The sequence below is a fragment of the Sus scrofa genome, chromosome 8 (assembly GCF_054392235.1).
Source record: "Sus scrofa isolate SSC_HxYL_T2T_F1_AM1 chromosome 8, Sscrofa_HxYL_maternal_Yorkshire_Landrace_v2.0, whole genome shotgun sequence".
In the NCBI taxonomy this organism is placed as follows: domain Eukaryota; kingdom Metazoa; phylum Chordata; class Mammalia; order Artiodactyla; family Suidae; genus Sus; species Sus scrofa.
In genome coordinates, this window is record NC_139390.1 from 98,438,294 (window position 1) to 98,455,108 (window position 16,815).

General features: G+C 32.6%; 1 long non-coding RNA gene across 5 annotated transcripts in view; it reads left to right on the forward strand.

The window, feature by feature from the left end:
• LOC110262158 (uncharacterized) overlaps positions 1-16,815 on the forward strand; it is a 439,288-nt gene that overhangs the window by 36,551 nt on the left and 385,922 nt on the right. For all 5 annotated transcript variants that reach the window (XR_014812985.1, XR_014812984.1, XR_014812988.1 and 2 more), the window contains exon 2: positions 15,587-15,652. This is a non-coding gene — a long non-coding RNA (uncharacterized LOC110262158). The remainder of the gene's footprint in view (positions 1-15,586; positions 15,653-16,815) is intronic.

The window sequence follows — 16,815 nt, forward strand, 5'->3', positions numbered from 1 at the left end:
CTAAAATATTTGTAGGCTTGGGAAATAAACACAAACCACTGTTTGTATAAGATTTCATGCAAAGAAAAAAAACAGACTTCATGATGACAGTGGTTAGTAAATTATTTTCAGAAATGAAGAAAAAGGGTGTAATTTTTCAAATTGAAAGGCAAAATTCAGAACTAATTAGTGACTGGTCTATGATACACAGATTAATCTTTTGTTCCAGTGGCTTCCCTACCTCTCTATGTTTAATTTGTTAAGAATGAAAGGCTTTGGAAGGAATTTACAAATTAGTGGATCACTTTCGTCACTTTTTTAAGGTGGTTTTGTGGTTGTTGTCTTTTTATTTTATTTTATTTTTCATATGTTTATAGGGAGTTGAAAAACCCACCCTAAGAGGGACATCCTTTATCCTGTATTGAAACACTATTGATATAATCAACAAAGTAGCACAGTGACCAGAGAGAGTTCAAATTTAGCCCCTTCCTTTGTGTTCTTTTTTCATTTATACCAATTATATGTTCTCATACCTGTGATGAAATATCAAATCAAACTCATAGCACAATTTGTTAGAAATATCTGCACACAAATATCACACCGAAACCTATAGTTTGCTCCACTTGCTGGCTTGATTGTACTAGAAATGTGCCAATTTTAATTATTCCCAAGGGAAATATCCTGAGTCTGACAGCTATTGTAAGGGAATACTGGAATAACTTTCTGACATAAGAGTATTGGTGTTGGCTGCTTCTACTTGGCATGGAAATATGATATACAAAATTATTAAAGTTCAGACAAAGTAATTGCTTAAAGGACTTCTTTAAAGGTAATTTATTTTTTTCCCTGATTCCTTTTGTATGTCATATTTTTGTCCTTTTTATTTAGTATCACTGGCATATTTTCATACTATTCGTAAGTGAACTATTTCAGAAAATTGGTTGCTTTCTTATTGCACTTGGAGGATATTAGTGTAATTGTACACAATGTTTCTTATAACACAGACCCTAATTTTCATCTGAGTCTTGCTCTTGAGAGACAATAAAAGAGGAAAAGGGAACAAGCCTTAGTCCTCAGTCCTAAAATCCTCATCCACGTTGTATTTGACCAAACTTAGAGTCTGTCTTTGAGTGCAAAACTATGTGGAGTAATGAAATGGTGATATGATGCTGAAGTGTCAGAGGATCTTTCAGGAACTTCTGAGAGATGAATGTATTCTTACAATAGGGATTAAGAAGCCAGCACTTAGACCCCTAAACCTAGATTAAAATCCTAGTTCTAGCAATCCATGTAATTTTATAAATGTTACTTAAAATCTCTAAGCTTCTAATTACTCACCTGAGAAACAACTGATCACCTAATGCATAGAATTTTTATGAGGATTATATTTGTGACCACTTAGAATAGCATTTTGAAAGTTTAAGACAAAACCCCCCTCCACTTGCTTCTTCTTGGGGTCTAGGCAATAGAGACAATTTAAAAACAGAAAAATAAATGGCATTCATAATATTAACTGTATTAATGATCAAGTGTATATCTTCTAAAATCATAAATGCAACTGTGCCTTAGATGTGAAACCTAGAGGAAACTAATTCTCTCCCCAAATTGGCTTTGATCTCTGCCAGTGGTCTACAAATCTAACTTTGCGGATGCCAGACTAAAGGTCCTCTATAATCTGGGCAGAGAAAGAGATTAGCAGGGGGTGGAAGGCAGGAGATGCCAAATACTTGAAAACTGATAAAAAAAAGGAAAAAGTCAGTAATGGGAGCCAACTGTGTCTGTGTGGAGGAAAGAGCAAAACAACAGGAGACCAGAGCAAATAGAAGCAGAGACTTTTGCATTGTGACCAACATTCTTCAGAAAGTGTGACTCAATACCAGACATTTTTTTCAGCTAAAATGTTCTTCTTACTTCAGAAAATAGAGAGAATATGATAAAGAGGACAGATGTAGGGAGTTCCTTTCTCTATGGTTTGAGGTGGGTAAACAGTGGAGGAAAAAAAATTACTTAACCACAAGGAAAAAAATTACTTAATTATTTCATTCATATATTCCTTTTGGAGAAATTTGACTTCTTAGTTCTATAAATCTTTCTTGGAAACCACTTTCCTTGGAATTTCTCTTCTTTTGTGATTCTACACTACCTGGCATTGCTAGAATAGCAAATAAATAATAAGGGAGGAAGGGAATCCAATACACATAAAAATGTAAGTACCTTCCTGGAGGGAAACAAACAATATTTTCCAACAGATCATTGGGAATCAAAATTAGGAGACACGTCTTGGTGGGCAGGTTGTCTCAGAGCATAAAAGTATAACAAGAGTCCCATTGCCAAATTACCTGAAAGCAGTAGGAGTCCAGGCTGCTGAACTAATCTCAAGATGAGGAGTACAGTTTCTTTAGAGGTAACTAAACAGAACAGATACTAATACAAAGAAACTTAATTGTATTTGACCTACAAAGAGTAAAGACCTCTTTGCCACATAGGGTTATGGCAGTTTGTGCTAGGTCTCAGACCAGAATGATGTTCTTGCAAAATGGACCAGAAATGGATGTTGTTCTGGGGAGGACTGGAGTTCAACAGGGGCACTGTGTGATACCAAGGAGCAAAGGAAATAGAAGAAAGTTCAGTGATTTTTATTTTTTAGGGAAGTTATTTGCAATTTAAGTGTGGAAATCATTAAGATCGCATTATGGATTTTATAACTTTCCATAGTTTTGAAAAATCTGAAAAACATACCAATAATTAGATACTTAGGTTCATCCCAATTTGATATATAAAAGATTTATTATGTTTTATTTGAAAAAGATGTGTGAAAGTTGTGCTCTAAATGTGTGTAGTAGGCCATTTTCTACATAGCCTGATGTATGTTAATAACATCTCCCAATCCGTATGTACTATTTATGTAAACAATCATTTCAGAGGGAAACATGTTTAGTTGTGGATCTCATGGAGAAGACAATAACTACAATGTGAAAGTGGACTCCAGGATTATATAAAACAACAATAGCAATTAAAAACCTCATATTCTCATGTTGGGACTACGGTAATGTGAAATAGTTGCCTCAGGGTGGAAAATTCAAGAGGGTACGAAGTAAGCACATAATCAGTATAAATAATATTTTAATGTAATATTTAAAAAAATAAAAGTAATGCAAAACCCATAATAAAAAAGTAGCAAAACTTCAAATAAAAACAGAATTTGACCCTTAATTGTTTAACTGTGCTTCACTCACTTCATTTAATCCTGGTACTTGTTCGAATAAGACTTTATTACAAAAAGAGATGACTGGTTTACTGGTGAGTTTTTAAAAATACTGCATGAAAATATCACATCTTTTGATAACTGAGTTTTCCGCTTAAATATCGTGTCCCAAGGCAAATACCTTGTTGAATTTCATTCCTGCTTGGAAAACATCAGATTTTTAAAATAAATATGAATAATTAAAGAAATATCAAACGGAGCCAAAGAAGTCAAAGCTACAAATTCATAAAATAGAAGAATAAAAAAAGAGAAGATAAAATGTGAGAAGAATTCAAAAGCAAACTATTTGGGGACAAAATTATGAAAATCATCCAAAATGAAATTTCCCAAGGCTGGGAATATTTTAAAGGGAAAGAGTAGATCAATTATCTCCTCAATCAAAATGAATATAATTGGGTCTTCTCTCTGCATCTGTGTCCTCATCAGATATCTCTGAGTTCAGATCCCTTTCTAGGGTGGAGTCCTCAGTATCAGGAGTGCTAAAGGGTATGGAGAGGGTAAGAGAGAAGGAAGTCACCTCCTCTTCATTTTTCCCTGAGGTTTTTCATGCAAAGTGGGTATTTCTTCTTCAGAAACAGTAATTTGACAGTTGAAGAGATAAGTCTCCCATTTCTACCTCTCTCAAATGTTCAAAAATTAAAATTCAAAATTATGTAAAACCCTAGAGACTAATGCTGACACTTTCCCCTAGCCTTGCTAAAAAGAAAATGAAAACAGATTGAGGTGACTGAAGTGGAATTAAGATTCTACTCTTATCTTTGGTATTACTTTGAAACAGCTGAGACTGACCACTCTAACAAGATAACTATCATTTAAATCCCTGCTTTACCACTTCTGTTACTGTTCTTGAACAGATCATTTAAACTCTCTTCAGTTTACTCATCTGTGAAAGGGGGATAATAATAGCCCTTACTTATCTAAAGTTATAATTAATATTAAAGGGAATTAAAGTGGGTAGAGCTTTTTTGCCTGGCATATAAGAAATTGAATAAATTTCATTACATTTAAAATAAATCATTATGTTATTATCAATAAGAATGTTAAAATAAACATAATGAACATATTTGTAAGAAAATATATACTGTTTATAGTATAAGAATGCTTTTGTAAATCACCAAGCAGTGGGCTAGGAATGGTTAAGTAGTAAAACCTTGAACAACTGCAGTCAGAGGTGTTTAATAAAAATATATTTCTTTCTTATAGGGAGTCAATTTTTTAGCTTGTAAACAATTTGGATTTACTCTTTTTGCCCAAAGGAATGAAGCATAAAACACAAAACCATTAAAGCGGTGTTGGCAGAAGACAGAACACAGAAGTAATGGACTTGAGAGAGAGACAAAGAGAAAAAAAAAATTTATTGAAGGCAGGCATTTTACATGGAAGTTTTTTTTTTTTCTTCAACCCAGAGTCAGAAAATAGTCTACATTGCAACAAAACTTACAGACACACAGAAATCAACAAAAGTTTCATCGAATAACACTTTTATTACTTGTTTTCATCATCTGTGCTTTTCTAACATAGTTTATTTAAACTGAATTAAAAATGGATACATGAAGATTTTCTATGCAATTGCAGTAGTACCAATAGCACTATTTAAAGCAGACCTGGCAGAGGATGATGTAATGATATTTATGAAAGAAAAGAAGGAAGAAAGGATGAACAGAGGGAGGAAGAGGAAAGCAAGAGAGGTGCAAAGAGAGGAAGGAGGAAAGAAGTCACCAGAATTTGAGCAATATGAGAAGAGAAATCCAAAGTAGAGTAAGGCAATGGTATTTCCTATATTCTAACAGAATATGAAATGTAATGTCTTCACCAATTCCATAGATAGGTGAAATTTAAAACTAATAGCAAAATAGATACCTACATGAGTTATGTTGTGTTTTATGTAATTATGTTTAAAATCTTATCTGGATGGAGCCTTTCATTACATGTTAAATATTTAATAATTCATGCCATAAAGCCATGTGTGAAAATTGATGTTATTATCAGTGACCCCTTGAAAAATCACTACCTACACATTACAAGGAGTTGTGAAAAGACTGTAACAGTCAAGATTCTGATGCCAAGTTGAAAGATAAATTGGTTTCTTTAAACGTATGGTTCTCTAACTTAACTAAAGGACCGAAATCACCTGCAGGGTTTGTTCAGATTACTAAACTCTACTCCTACAGTTTCTGATTTAATAAGTATGAAATGGGATTTTATTGCTACATTTGTAACAAGTTGTCCATTATTCTGGTGCTGCTTTTTCCAGGATCAAACTTTGAAAACTACAGTCTCACACAATGATTTATTCACAGCGGGCTACACATAAAACTTCAACATATATGCTCACAGTTTCTTTTCACATCATTTCTGCAGGTAATATTTTTACTTATAAGTGAGAACAGAGAGACACAGTGGCATGATTTAAACAACACAGTTAATAAGTGAAACATCTCAGTTAAAATCCTGATTTTCTGAAGCCAAATTGTATAGTCTTTTTACTGTTTTAAATTGCAGAGAAGGGGGAGTGATTATCAGTTTAGGGCATTGAAGAGGGAAGATAAAAATACCATGAGGTGAATTAGCTAGGAATCAAAAACAAATTAATTATAGCCTTGATAAACAGCATCAAGAACACAATTGAAATTGAATGGAATTGAATTTGTAATGATCAGTTTTGCACTGTTTTTGAAATTCTTTGAAGAATAAATGAAGTGTCATCATGGTCTACTGCTACTTCCAACACATCTATACTTTTTTGTATTAAAATCTTCAGTCACTAGCAGAAACTTACTATGTATCTATAGTAGCTATCACTGATGAGTACATAAAAATTGACTATATATGGTCTTTTGGTATTTAAATCAAAAATTTGTATTACAGTTGTATAAAAACATTATTTTGAACACGGACTTGTTGAACAAATCATGACATAGATTTAAAGAGAAATGTGTGCAGTGTAGATGCCTTAAAATTTAACATCTTTTTCTCAGTATGTATCAAAATTAATGAAAATTAAATTTTGTTGGCATGCATGGATGCATAAAATATTATAAAAATAATTCTGGTTTTGGCTTTTAGTCGGATTCAGGTTCATTATCTGGCAGTACAATTTGGAAAGACTGGATTATACATAGTTCTGATTATATTACTACATACGTTGCACTCTTAATCAATTTAGATGAAGAAATTATAGCCATATATATTTTCTAAATTGTTCTGCAATTTAGTGAGTAGTCATGGCCAATCTCCTATGAAAATCTGCAAAACTAAAACAGTAGGCATCTGTTCTTCTGGAATAGACTGAAATGCTACTATTACAGCATTAGGAATACACAATTCATTATTAGGCAAATGGATTTTGAATCCTTTCCAAGGGATTTTATTACCATAAACACCAGAGCTTCCATTCATTGTGGTGTTTCACCTATCAGAACTCAGAAAACAGCACAGAGTTTGAACTTATTTGGTCCTGTTAAGTAGATAATTTTATAGTAGCTTCAGAAATATTTTTCATTTCCTTTGTGGTGATCGAGGAGACGTTGACCCTGCTGTTTATAGCTATAAACATCTATCAATAGGAACAAATTATCTCAACCTAGAGGACGTTTCCTCTGACCAATGTCTGGCTACATCTCCAAAGGGATTATGAGACCTAGATTTTTAAACAACCATTTGTTTTCCTAGTCCTTTTTTTGATGGATTGAGTTGGAAGTCAAATATTTTTATTATTATTTTTAATAGTTATTTCCCCAATACAATTTTTTTCTACAAAAAAACTAAAACCAGCCTTTTTACAATGCCTTTTAATCAGCCTGAAGTGATTAATTCATGAAGTCGTGTTGTTGCTTGTGTGATGAACTGAATAGGAAAAATTAGAAGTCTTCTTTTATGTATACAATTATAACCATGAAATACTTCATGGTATATTAATTCTTCTTCTCTATTTTATAGCACTCAAGAGATATTTTAAATTGCTAACAAAAATCCTGAATTTTATGCTTGTAGTTATACTGCTACACTTCTGAACAAACCACAATATTCATGTTTTACTATATTCAACTACTACTTTTTTTCAAGCTTTCAATGCTACCTGACTTATGTGTCATTTAGTAGATGTTCAAAGATAAAGCATTTACCCAGAGGTAACCACATTATCTATTAAGATGAATCTAAAACAAAGTGATATTTATATTTCTAGTTGATTGTAATTCTGTTATTCAAATATCATAATACCTTATTTTCCTCTAAGAAATGAAACTGTGCATGGTATTAAAAAACAAATATTAGTTTGTAAATTTTAAAAAAATAAAAGATTTTAGTACACATACATTTTTCAAAACTGCAATAATTATATGAGTTATCTCTTAGTTTGTTTGTATATATATATATGCTCAAGTTTAGTGAAAATGAAAATATATGAACCAGCTTTAGCAATATATAAAATCAAGTTATTTATACAAATGAGAATTTTGCATATAACTTTTAGAAGTAAAATATTAATATTTTAAATATTTTAAATAATTTTCCCAAACATTTGAATGTCTTTTCTATAACAAAAACTGACAAATTAATATAAAATTCACCTCAATGATTTTTTTCATGTTTGAAATGGTCCAAGTGCTAAGCTTCTCAGGTATTCTCAACTGTGATTTCTTTGAGTTTATTGCCATATTGACCTCCAGTGCTTAATTGTTAACTCTCAGTGAATATTTTAATTTATATACTGTATTTTTTTATCTCTAGAAGTTCCATCTGGTTCTTATCTATGTATCTCTCATTTCTTTTTTGCATAATGCTTTTTTTTTTTTAATCTTGGATATTCAAGGTTTGTCTTTTTCTTTTTTCTTTTTTTGTCTTTTGTCTTTTTTTTTTTAGGGCCGCCTCCAAGGCATATGGAGGTTCCCAGCCTAGGGGTTGAATTGGAGCTGTAACCACTGGCCTTCATCACAGCCACAGCAACTCAGAATCCAAGCCCCGTCTGTGACTTACACCACAGCTCATGGTAACCTTAACCCACTGAGTGAGGTCAGGGATCAAACCTGCGTCCTCATGGATCCTAGTCAGATTCATTTCTGCTGAGCCACAGCAGGAACTTCTTCAATGTTTTTCTTACATGGTTCACAATTCTACTTCTTTGCATGGTTAGTGATTGCTTTATTAGATCCCAGATGTTTCATATTCCATGTTTTTTGTGTTTCAGTTTTACTGACTTCCGTTAAAGAGCATTTACGTTTTCTCTGGGAGGCATTTAAAATTTTGTTGTTGGGGTAAGAATGGAGTAAACTTTACTCAAACATTAATATAGGCTTACTACCCAGTCGTGGGCCAGTTTGGGCTTCCATAACAAAATGCTATAGACTGGGTGGCTTGAAAAACAGAAATGTGTTTCCCCACAGTTGTGGATGCCTACAATGTCAGGTTCTGGTGAGAGCTCTCTTCCTGGTTTACAAATAGCCAGCTTCTTGCCATGTCCTCAAACAGCTTCTCCTCTGTGCATACATGGAGAGGGAAAATGAAGGAACTCTCTGGTTTTTGTTCTTAAAAGGACATTAATCTTATCTTATCAGGGCCCCACCCTTAATTAACCCTAATTATCTCCTAAAGGCCTTATCTCAAAATATAGTTATATTAGAGGTTAGAGCTGCACATGAATTTTGAGGGAGCAGAGTTAAGGGTATTGCAATACCAAAACTGAGGCACTAAGAGAAATAAATATGAAAATAAAAAGGTAGAAAAATAAAAAAAAAACTTCAGTAAACTGTAGTTCAGTAGCAAGGGTCTAATTCAACTGAATATACATTTGGGAAAAAAAAAATCCTTACTTTACACCAAAGGCATAAATTAACTTAAAATGGATCATAGGTCTGAACATGTAAGTTAAAAATATGGCACATATAAAAGACAATGTTTGATACTTTAGTATCTGAGTTCAGTGATTTCTTAGAAAACAAAAAGAACATAATATGAAAAAAAATTCATAAATTGAACTTCATCAATTTCAGATCTTCTAGTTTCTGATTTGACCAATATTTAAAGTCATGTAATCAAAATCACTATAAACATAGAAAATTTCCATCATCCTAGAAGGTTATTTTGTGTATCCTTTCAGTCACCTCCCTTCCAAGTCCAGACAACCATTGATATGTCTTTTTCACTAAAGATTAATATTGCCTGATACAGAATTATATATACATGGAACTATGTATTTTTTTTCTGAATTACTTTGCTCAGCTTTTTTTTTAGATTTCTCCCAAGTTTTGTATAGCAATGGTTTGTTCCTTTATAATGTTGAATAATATTCCATTATATGAATATATCACAATTTTCTTATTCACCTGACGTTGAACATCTGAGTTGTACCCAGTTTTATGCTGTTATGAATAAACATATGGGTGTTATTATGCAAGTATTTTTGTGGACATACATTTTCATTCTTTCAGAAAAAGAGGCATGGGGTTTCTGGGACATGCTGTGTTTTTCAAAGTGGAATCTGTTTTATAAAGTAGTTGTTCCATTTTACAAAACCAGTAGCTGAATTTTACTAATTGTCGCATATCCTTGGCATCTTGATATGGTCAGTCTTTATAATTTTAGTCATTCTATTGGGTTGGTAGTGGCAATGTATAGTGACTAATGATACCAGTCGTACCTTCATGTGTTTATTGATCATGTGATGTCTTGTTCTGTATGTGTCTGTTCAAATTATTTTTCCATTGTCCTAATTGGATTTCTGTATACATTTTGGTTGTAAGTTCCTTATCAAATATATGTATTATGAATATTTTCTCCCATTTTGTATGTATTTAATGGTAAATATTGTCCTTTTTTTTTTTTTTTTTTTTGCTTTTTATGGCCACACCTGTATCATATGGAAGGTTCCAGGCTAGGAGTTGAATTAGAGCTGCACTGTGGCCTATGCCATACCTAATCTGAGCTGCATCTGCAAACCAGCAACAGTAACATCAGATCCATAACCCACTGAATGAGGCCAAGGATCAAGCCCACATCCTCAGATAGACAGTTTCGGGTGGTTAATCTGCTGAGCCATAATGGGAACTCTGAATATTGTCTTGTAGAAACTAGAAGATCTGAAATTGGTGAAGTTTAATTTATGAACTGTACTGTTTGCTTGGTATATTTTATTTGTATAATTATATGTCAGTAAGTTGAAAATTTCAAAATGCATATATCAAATTCTAGAAGGATTTCTGATGAAATTATCTTTCTACTTATTGAAACAAATGTGATTGTAGGAGAAGCTGTTAAATTAAAATTTAAAAATGTATAAATAAAATAGATAGCTTAATGAAGCAGAGCTAGGCTGCCTAATTTGGGAGTCACCAGCTTCAAATGACTATCAAAACCTTGAAATGTGTCTAGTACATATTGATGTGCTATAGGTGTAAAGATACACATCAGATTTCTAAGACCTAGTGTGAAAAAAACAATTATAAATATCTCAATATAATTTTTAATTGATTCCACATTTAAATATTTTAGATTTATTAAGTAAATTAAATTATATCATTCAATCAATAGTCATATTAATTTAAAGATATCATATATATTAAATGTATTTTTCATCTGTTTCCTTGAATTTTATTTGGGTTTTCATTTGAATTGTATTTTTTAACCGAGCAACTAGCCAGCCATTTAGAAAAAGGTAAATAACCCCACTTAAAATATAGTTGTGCTGTTCCCGAAAACACTTTCTTCAAGAAGGTACTTAAATATTTACAGAAATTATGTTTAAGGTAGCATTTCCTAAAGTGTTTGTTAATGATCACAGCATCAAGGGGATTTGCTTAAAATGTAGATTTTAGAAAATGAATTTGAGAGATGTTGGATTAAACAACACTTAAAAGCTTTCTAAATAATATGCCTTTAAGGATTTTATCATACTTGTGTGTTCTGTGAATATTCAGAGAAGGCTCCTTAATACATTCTTTTCCTTGACGCAAGTCTGAGGAGTCCTACTCAAAATTTTCTCCAATAAGCATGATTCAACTATAATAGAATAGATATCTGGAGTTCTGTCGTGGCTCAGCAGTTAATGAACCTGACTAGTATCCACGAGAATTTGCGTACAATCCCTGGCCTTGCTCAGTTTGTTAAGGATCCTGCGTTGCTGTGAGCTGTGGTGTATGTCGCAGACACACCTCGGATCCTACATTGCTGTGGCTGTGGCGTAGGCTGACGGTCTGATTGGAACCCTAGACTGGGAACTTCCATATACTGTGGGTGCAGCCTTAAAAAGACAAAAAAAAAAAAAAAAAAAAAAAAAAAAGAACAAGAAAAAGAAAAGATATATGAACTATTTCAGAATAAATATCATATATATATGTATATATACTATAATTCAAATTCAGAAGGTCTAGAACTACTTCTGTAATGACTTGGATGAATACAAATCATTGACTTGATTGAATTCCTATGCTTTACTCTTCTGCTCAGATTATTTTCCAAATGTCAAAACAGCTTTGTAAGAAATAAGAAGAATGGAGAATGACTTCAAGTTTATTGTGTGTCTTTGGATCCCAGATGTTTATGTCTAAATAGAAGCACTATTTAATTTCTAAAAGAGATTAAATATCATCTTCTATTGAGAAATTTAAAGATCATTTTTACATTTATTCAAATTGTAAAATATACAAGGAAATTAACTTTCTCTAAATGGTATTTCCATTTACATCATATATTTCTACAAACTACCAGTGAGAAATTGTCTCTAGGAGTTTCCCTCGTGGCGCAGTGGTTAACGAATCTGACTAGGAACCATGAGGTTGCAGGTTCAATCCCTGGCCTTGCTCAGTGGGTTAAGGATCCGGCGTTGCCTTGAGCTGTGGTGTAGGTTGCCCGCGTTGCTGTGGCTCTGGCATAGGCCGGTGGCTACAGCTCTGATTAGACCCCTAGCCTGGGAACCTCCACATGCTGTGGGATTGGCCCTAGAAAAGTCAAAAAAAAAAAAAGAGAGAGAGAGAGAAATTGTCTCTAAAGAACTTTATAACTAAAGGGTACTGTTAGAAGACAATTTGAAAATATATTTTTGTGGTCCTAATATAATACAAATAAATGTATATGTACTTAAAATATATGTAAAATTACAAGTAATACAAATAAATTAACAAATATTTTATGACTTTAATCATGATTAACATACATACAACTAGAATTGTTTACATATAACAATTCAAGCAGAAGTGTCAGAGATATCAGCATAAATATAGAATCTAAAGTACTCAGAGAAATAATATAGTAATTGCTAACTTTAGTATGAATTATTTGAATCCTAAACAGCTGTGCAACCAAGTAATTCATAGAGTCTCATAGCCCTCCTACTATCTGAGTGTTTATAAAAACATAGCAACCAAAAATAATCTTTAATGGGAATGATACTGAGAATAAATTGCTGTTGTTGTTACTATGTCACTAACCAGTTGACAGATTTAAAATCCTCGTAACTTCATTTTACTTGCAAGACTTTGTTCATCTCTCTTTGGAAATATTTTGGAATAATTTTATATCTTGAAAGATAAGATAATACAGATTCCAAGGCCAGACCAATGAGATTTGAATCTCAGATATACAACTTACTAGATCTGTAAGTTTGAGAAATTGTTTCAATACTTCTGTGCCTCAGTTTCTTCATCTATAAAACAAGAATGATAAGAATTACTACATGAGGAGTTCCCGTCGTGGTGCAGTGGTTAACGAATCTGACTAGGAACCATGAGGTTGCGGGTTTGGTCCCTGCCCTTGCTCAGCAGATTAACGATCCGGCGTTGCCGTGAGCTGTGGTGTAGGTTGCAGACGCAGCTTGGATCCCGCGTTGCTGTGGCTCTGGCGTAGGCCAGCAACTACAGCTCCGATTGGACCCCTAGCCTGGGAACCTCCATATGCCGCAGGAGTGGCCCAATAAATAGCAAAAAGACAATAAATAAATAAATAAATAAAATAGAAGCCTACATAACACATTTAAAAAAAAAAAAAAAAAGAATTACTACATGATCCAGCAGTCTCACTCATGGGCATATGTCTGAAGAAAGCCATAATTTGGAGATACATACACCTCAGTTTTCATTGCAGCACTATTTACAATAGTCAAGATATGGGAACAATATAAATGTTTGTTGACAGAGGGATGGATAAAACAATGTGGTATATATATACAATGAAATATTACTCAGCCATAAAAATAGTGAAGTGATACCATTTGCAGCACCATGGATGGACCTAGAAATGATCATATTAAGTGAAGTAAGTCAGAGAAAACATATAAGCCCACTGATAGTTATTTTGTATCATTTGTATTAGAGTCTTCTTACAAAACAGAAACATCCTCAATGATTTTGAAACCAAACTTATGTTTACCAAGGGGAAATTTGGAGTTGGTATAAATTAGGTGGTTGGGATTGATATATACACACTACTATGTGTGGCTGACAAGAACCTCCTAGTATAGCACAGGGAAATTTACTCAATACTGTGTAATAACCTATATGGGGAAAGAATCTGAAAAGGAATATATATATATATATATATGTATATATATATATATACACACACACACACACACACGCATATATGTATAACTTATTTACTTTGCTGAAAATAACACAATTTTGTAAGTCTACCATATTCCAATAAAATTAAAAATAAAAAAATAGTACCTATCTTAGGGAATTGTTGGATAATTAAATTCCTTTAAAATAATTACAAACCCCTTAAAACATTGCCTGCTTTTTTCACTATCCTAAGATAATAGTAATTATTATTTCCTCCTTTTTTTTGCCACCTCATGGAATATGGAGTCCTGGACCAGGGATCAAATCCAAGCTTCAGGTGTGACCTACACTATAGCTGCAGGACTGCTGGGTGCAGCAGTGCCAGATCCTTAACCCACTGTGCCAGGAATGATAGAGGGAGGGAAGAAGAGAGGGAAGGAAGGGAGGAAAAATGTAAAAAATACAACTGGAGTAGATAAGCATTATCACAGGTTGTTTTGAAGGCAGATTAATTTGGAAATATTTTGTTAAACACTGGTTTTTAAGGGTTTAACACATTCTTGTGCACAGATTTTAATTTTAATACGCAATTCTTAATATGTATATTATGCTTTATAAATTGCCCAAGAGATATAATTTGCAGCATCCCAAACATATTCAACCATATAACTCCTCTACCACCATCATTTATTTTTCTGAGAATATTTTATAGAACAAATACTCCAGAATGTATTTTTGGAAATGATGCAAGGTTTCCTGAAGACTCTTCTGATTCTAAAATATTCAGCATTGTTAATGGCTTCCATAAGAACATGATGAAGGTTTTATAATTGTTTATTGATCAGAAAAGAAACTCCTGCCTTAAAACAAAATGCATCTATTCTATTATTTGTCTTTAGAATGGCTCTGTGTGATAAGCTAGTTTCATCATATACAGAGAATGGAAGTAATTTAGAATTTTGAAAAGTATGCATGGTAAACCCCAACAGGAAGTATTTAACTCAATAATTCTAGATTTCCAGTTAAAAGGAGCCTTTTGAATTAATATTCTATTTTTTATGCCCTACTTTTTTCTCGATATATACTTTTAACTTTAAAACTTTAGTTGTATAAGGTATGAGGGGTTACATACCTTCACTATGGGAATTTTCCTGATCTAATATAAAAAGTGATATTTTTATTTTTCAAAAGGCACTTATTAAAATAGGAAAACTCAATTTCTTTTTTTGATGATCTCATCTTAGAAGGTGAGGGAAAGAATGCCAATATCAGCCTAGGCACAGATAAATTCCAACCAAAGAATGTTTGTTATTATTTCAATTTGGGAATAAAAAATATATTAGATTATATTAATATTGGGGTGCCAGTGTATTTCAGTCATTACAGTTAGAATTAATTTTTTTCCAGGTAAAATTTTTGGTTACAAAAAACTTCGGCATTTTTGGATTACTTAACACTTTTAAGCATTGTGGAAATTTTGAATAAAAGAGTTAGTTTACGCAGACATACAAGACACCCACATATGTCCATACTATCTGCTGCTCTGAGGAAATAAGCCAAAGAGTTCTATTTGGACTCCTGCCTAGGTAGTAGCATCTGGGGATATTAATCAGTGGGGGCAGTGCCTTAGTCTAACAAATAGAAGGCGGATGACACTGTAAGAGGGCTGAGCTCTAACCAGCAAAGAGAGCAGCTATGGGGTGCAGCACGTAAATTTTGCTGGCTAAAATCAATCTACCTCGGTCACTACACAGTCAGCTCCTAGATAATGGAGTTTTAGTAGCAGAAAATTTATATGCCAAAATATGACATTAACGTAATATTCTTAACATATCATTGTTTTCCACAGATCTCAGTTGTAAGGAACATTGCAGTCAAACTCTTTGGATCAAGAAATCAAAAATAAATGATGCAGGTGTGTGTTTATATTTCTTCCTTTTCCTTCTGCACTCAAGTGTAGACCAGAGTTTATTTTTAAGGTCTAGCACTGAGTGCTCAGTTCAGCCTATGTAGATGGGTTAAAGAATAGTGTGATAAACTGGTTCACCTATTGTGGATTCCTTTAGCCAATGAATGAACCTTCTAGAATAATTTATTTATTCAGTTAAAGAATCTGTCATTTCTGCCAAATAAGTTTATGCACCTTGTTTACTGTCAGTATTTCATGAGTGTTTGATTGTTTGCTTGATATTTATGATGGTATGTGCTTTTGTTTGAGCAACAAATTCCATGAAACTTTTCTGGTTAGCCCTCTGGGTCTGGTATTTCAATAGATTATATTTTATTCTATGCTCCTGGGAGCTGATATTTACAAGCTATGAGGCCTAGATAGAAATGATTTTTGTGGAAGAACCCTGAAATCCTGGTTCCCTTTTTAACACTTGTGGAAGGAATTCAATTTATAAAGATTCATTTGTTTCTTTTTAAGGAGACTAACTCTAAATGCTTTCAAATTAGTAAACTTTAAAAATGTACTTTTTAAATGTTTACATTTCAAGCTTAGATATGTAGAAAGAAATATAACATATATGCAAATATATAACATATTTTACAGTAATATAGAAAATTTATGTATTCACCCAATAATTTAAAAATTTCTTATTTTATGTCAATTTTATATGATCTATTTTTATGTATAAAATTCAAAGCATACTTTTTCTTGTTCTTCATTTATATTTACTGTCTTCACACAGGTTTCCATACTTTAAACAGAGGTGTAACTCAAATATAAGTTCTTTTTAGTCAACTTTTTTAAGGTAAAAATAGAAAAATTAATTTTAGGTTTGCCTTCAACTATTACTTCTTCATATTTTCCCTTGCTGGTTATATTGCTTAAGATAAATCATTATATTGAAAAGATCATGAAAAGTTTTTCAAATGAAAGTTAAATTAGTCTGAATTACACATACAAAGAAGATTCTATGGAAAGTCAGTTGTAAAATGATGGGTTGAGACTAATGACTAAAACTACAGTTAATGACATTTACCCCAGGGTTTTCATATAATATGAAAGCAATCTAGGGAAAACTGTTGCTATTCTAAATAGGAACCAACATATGGGGAGATTTGATCTGGGTT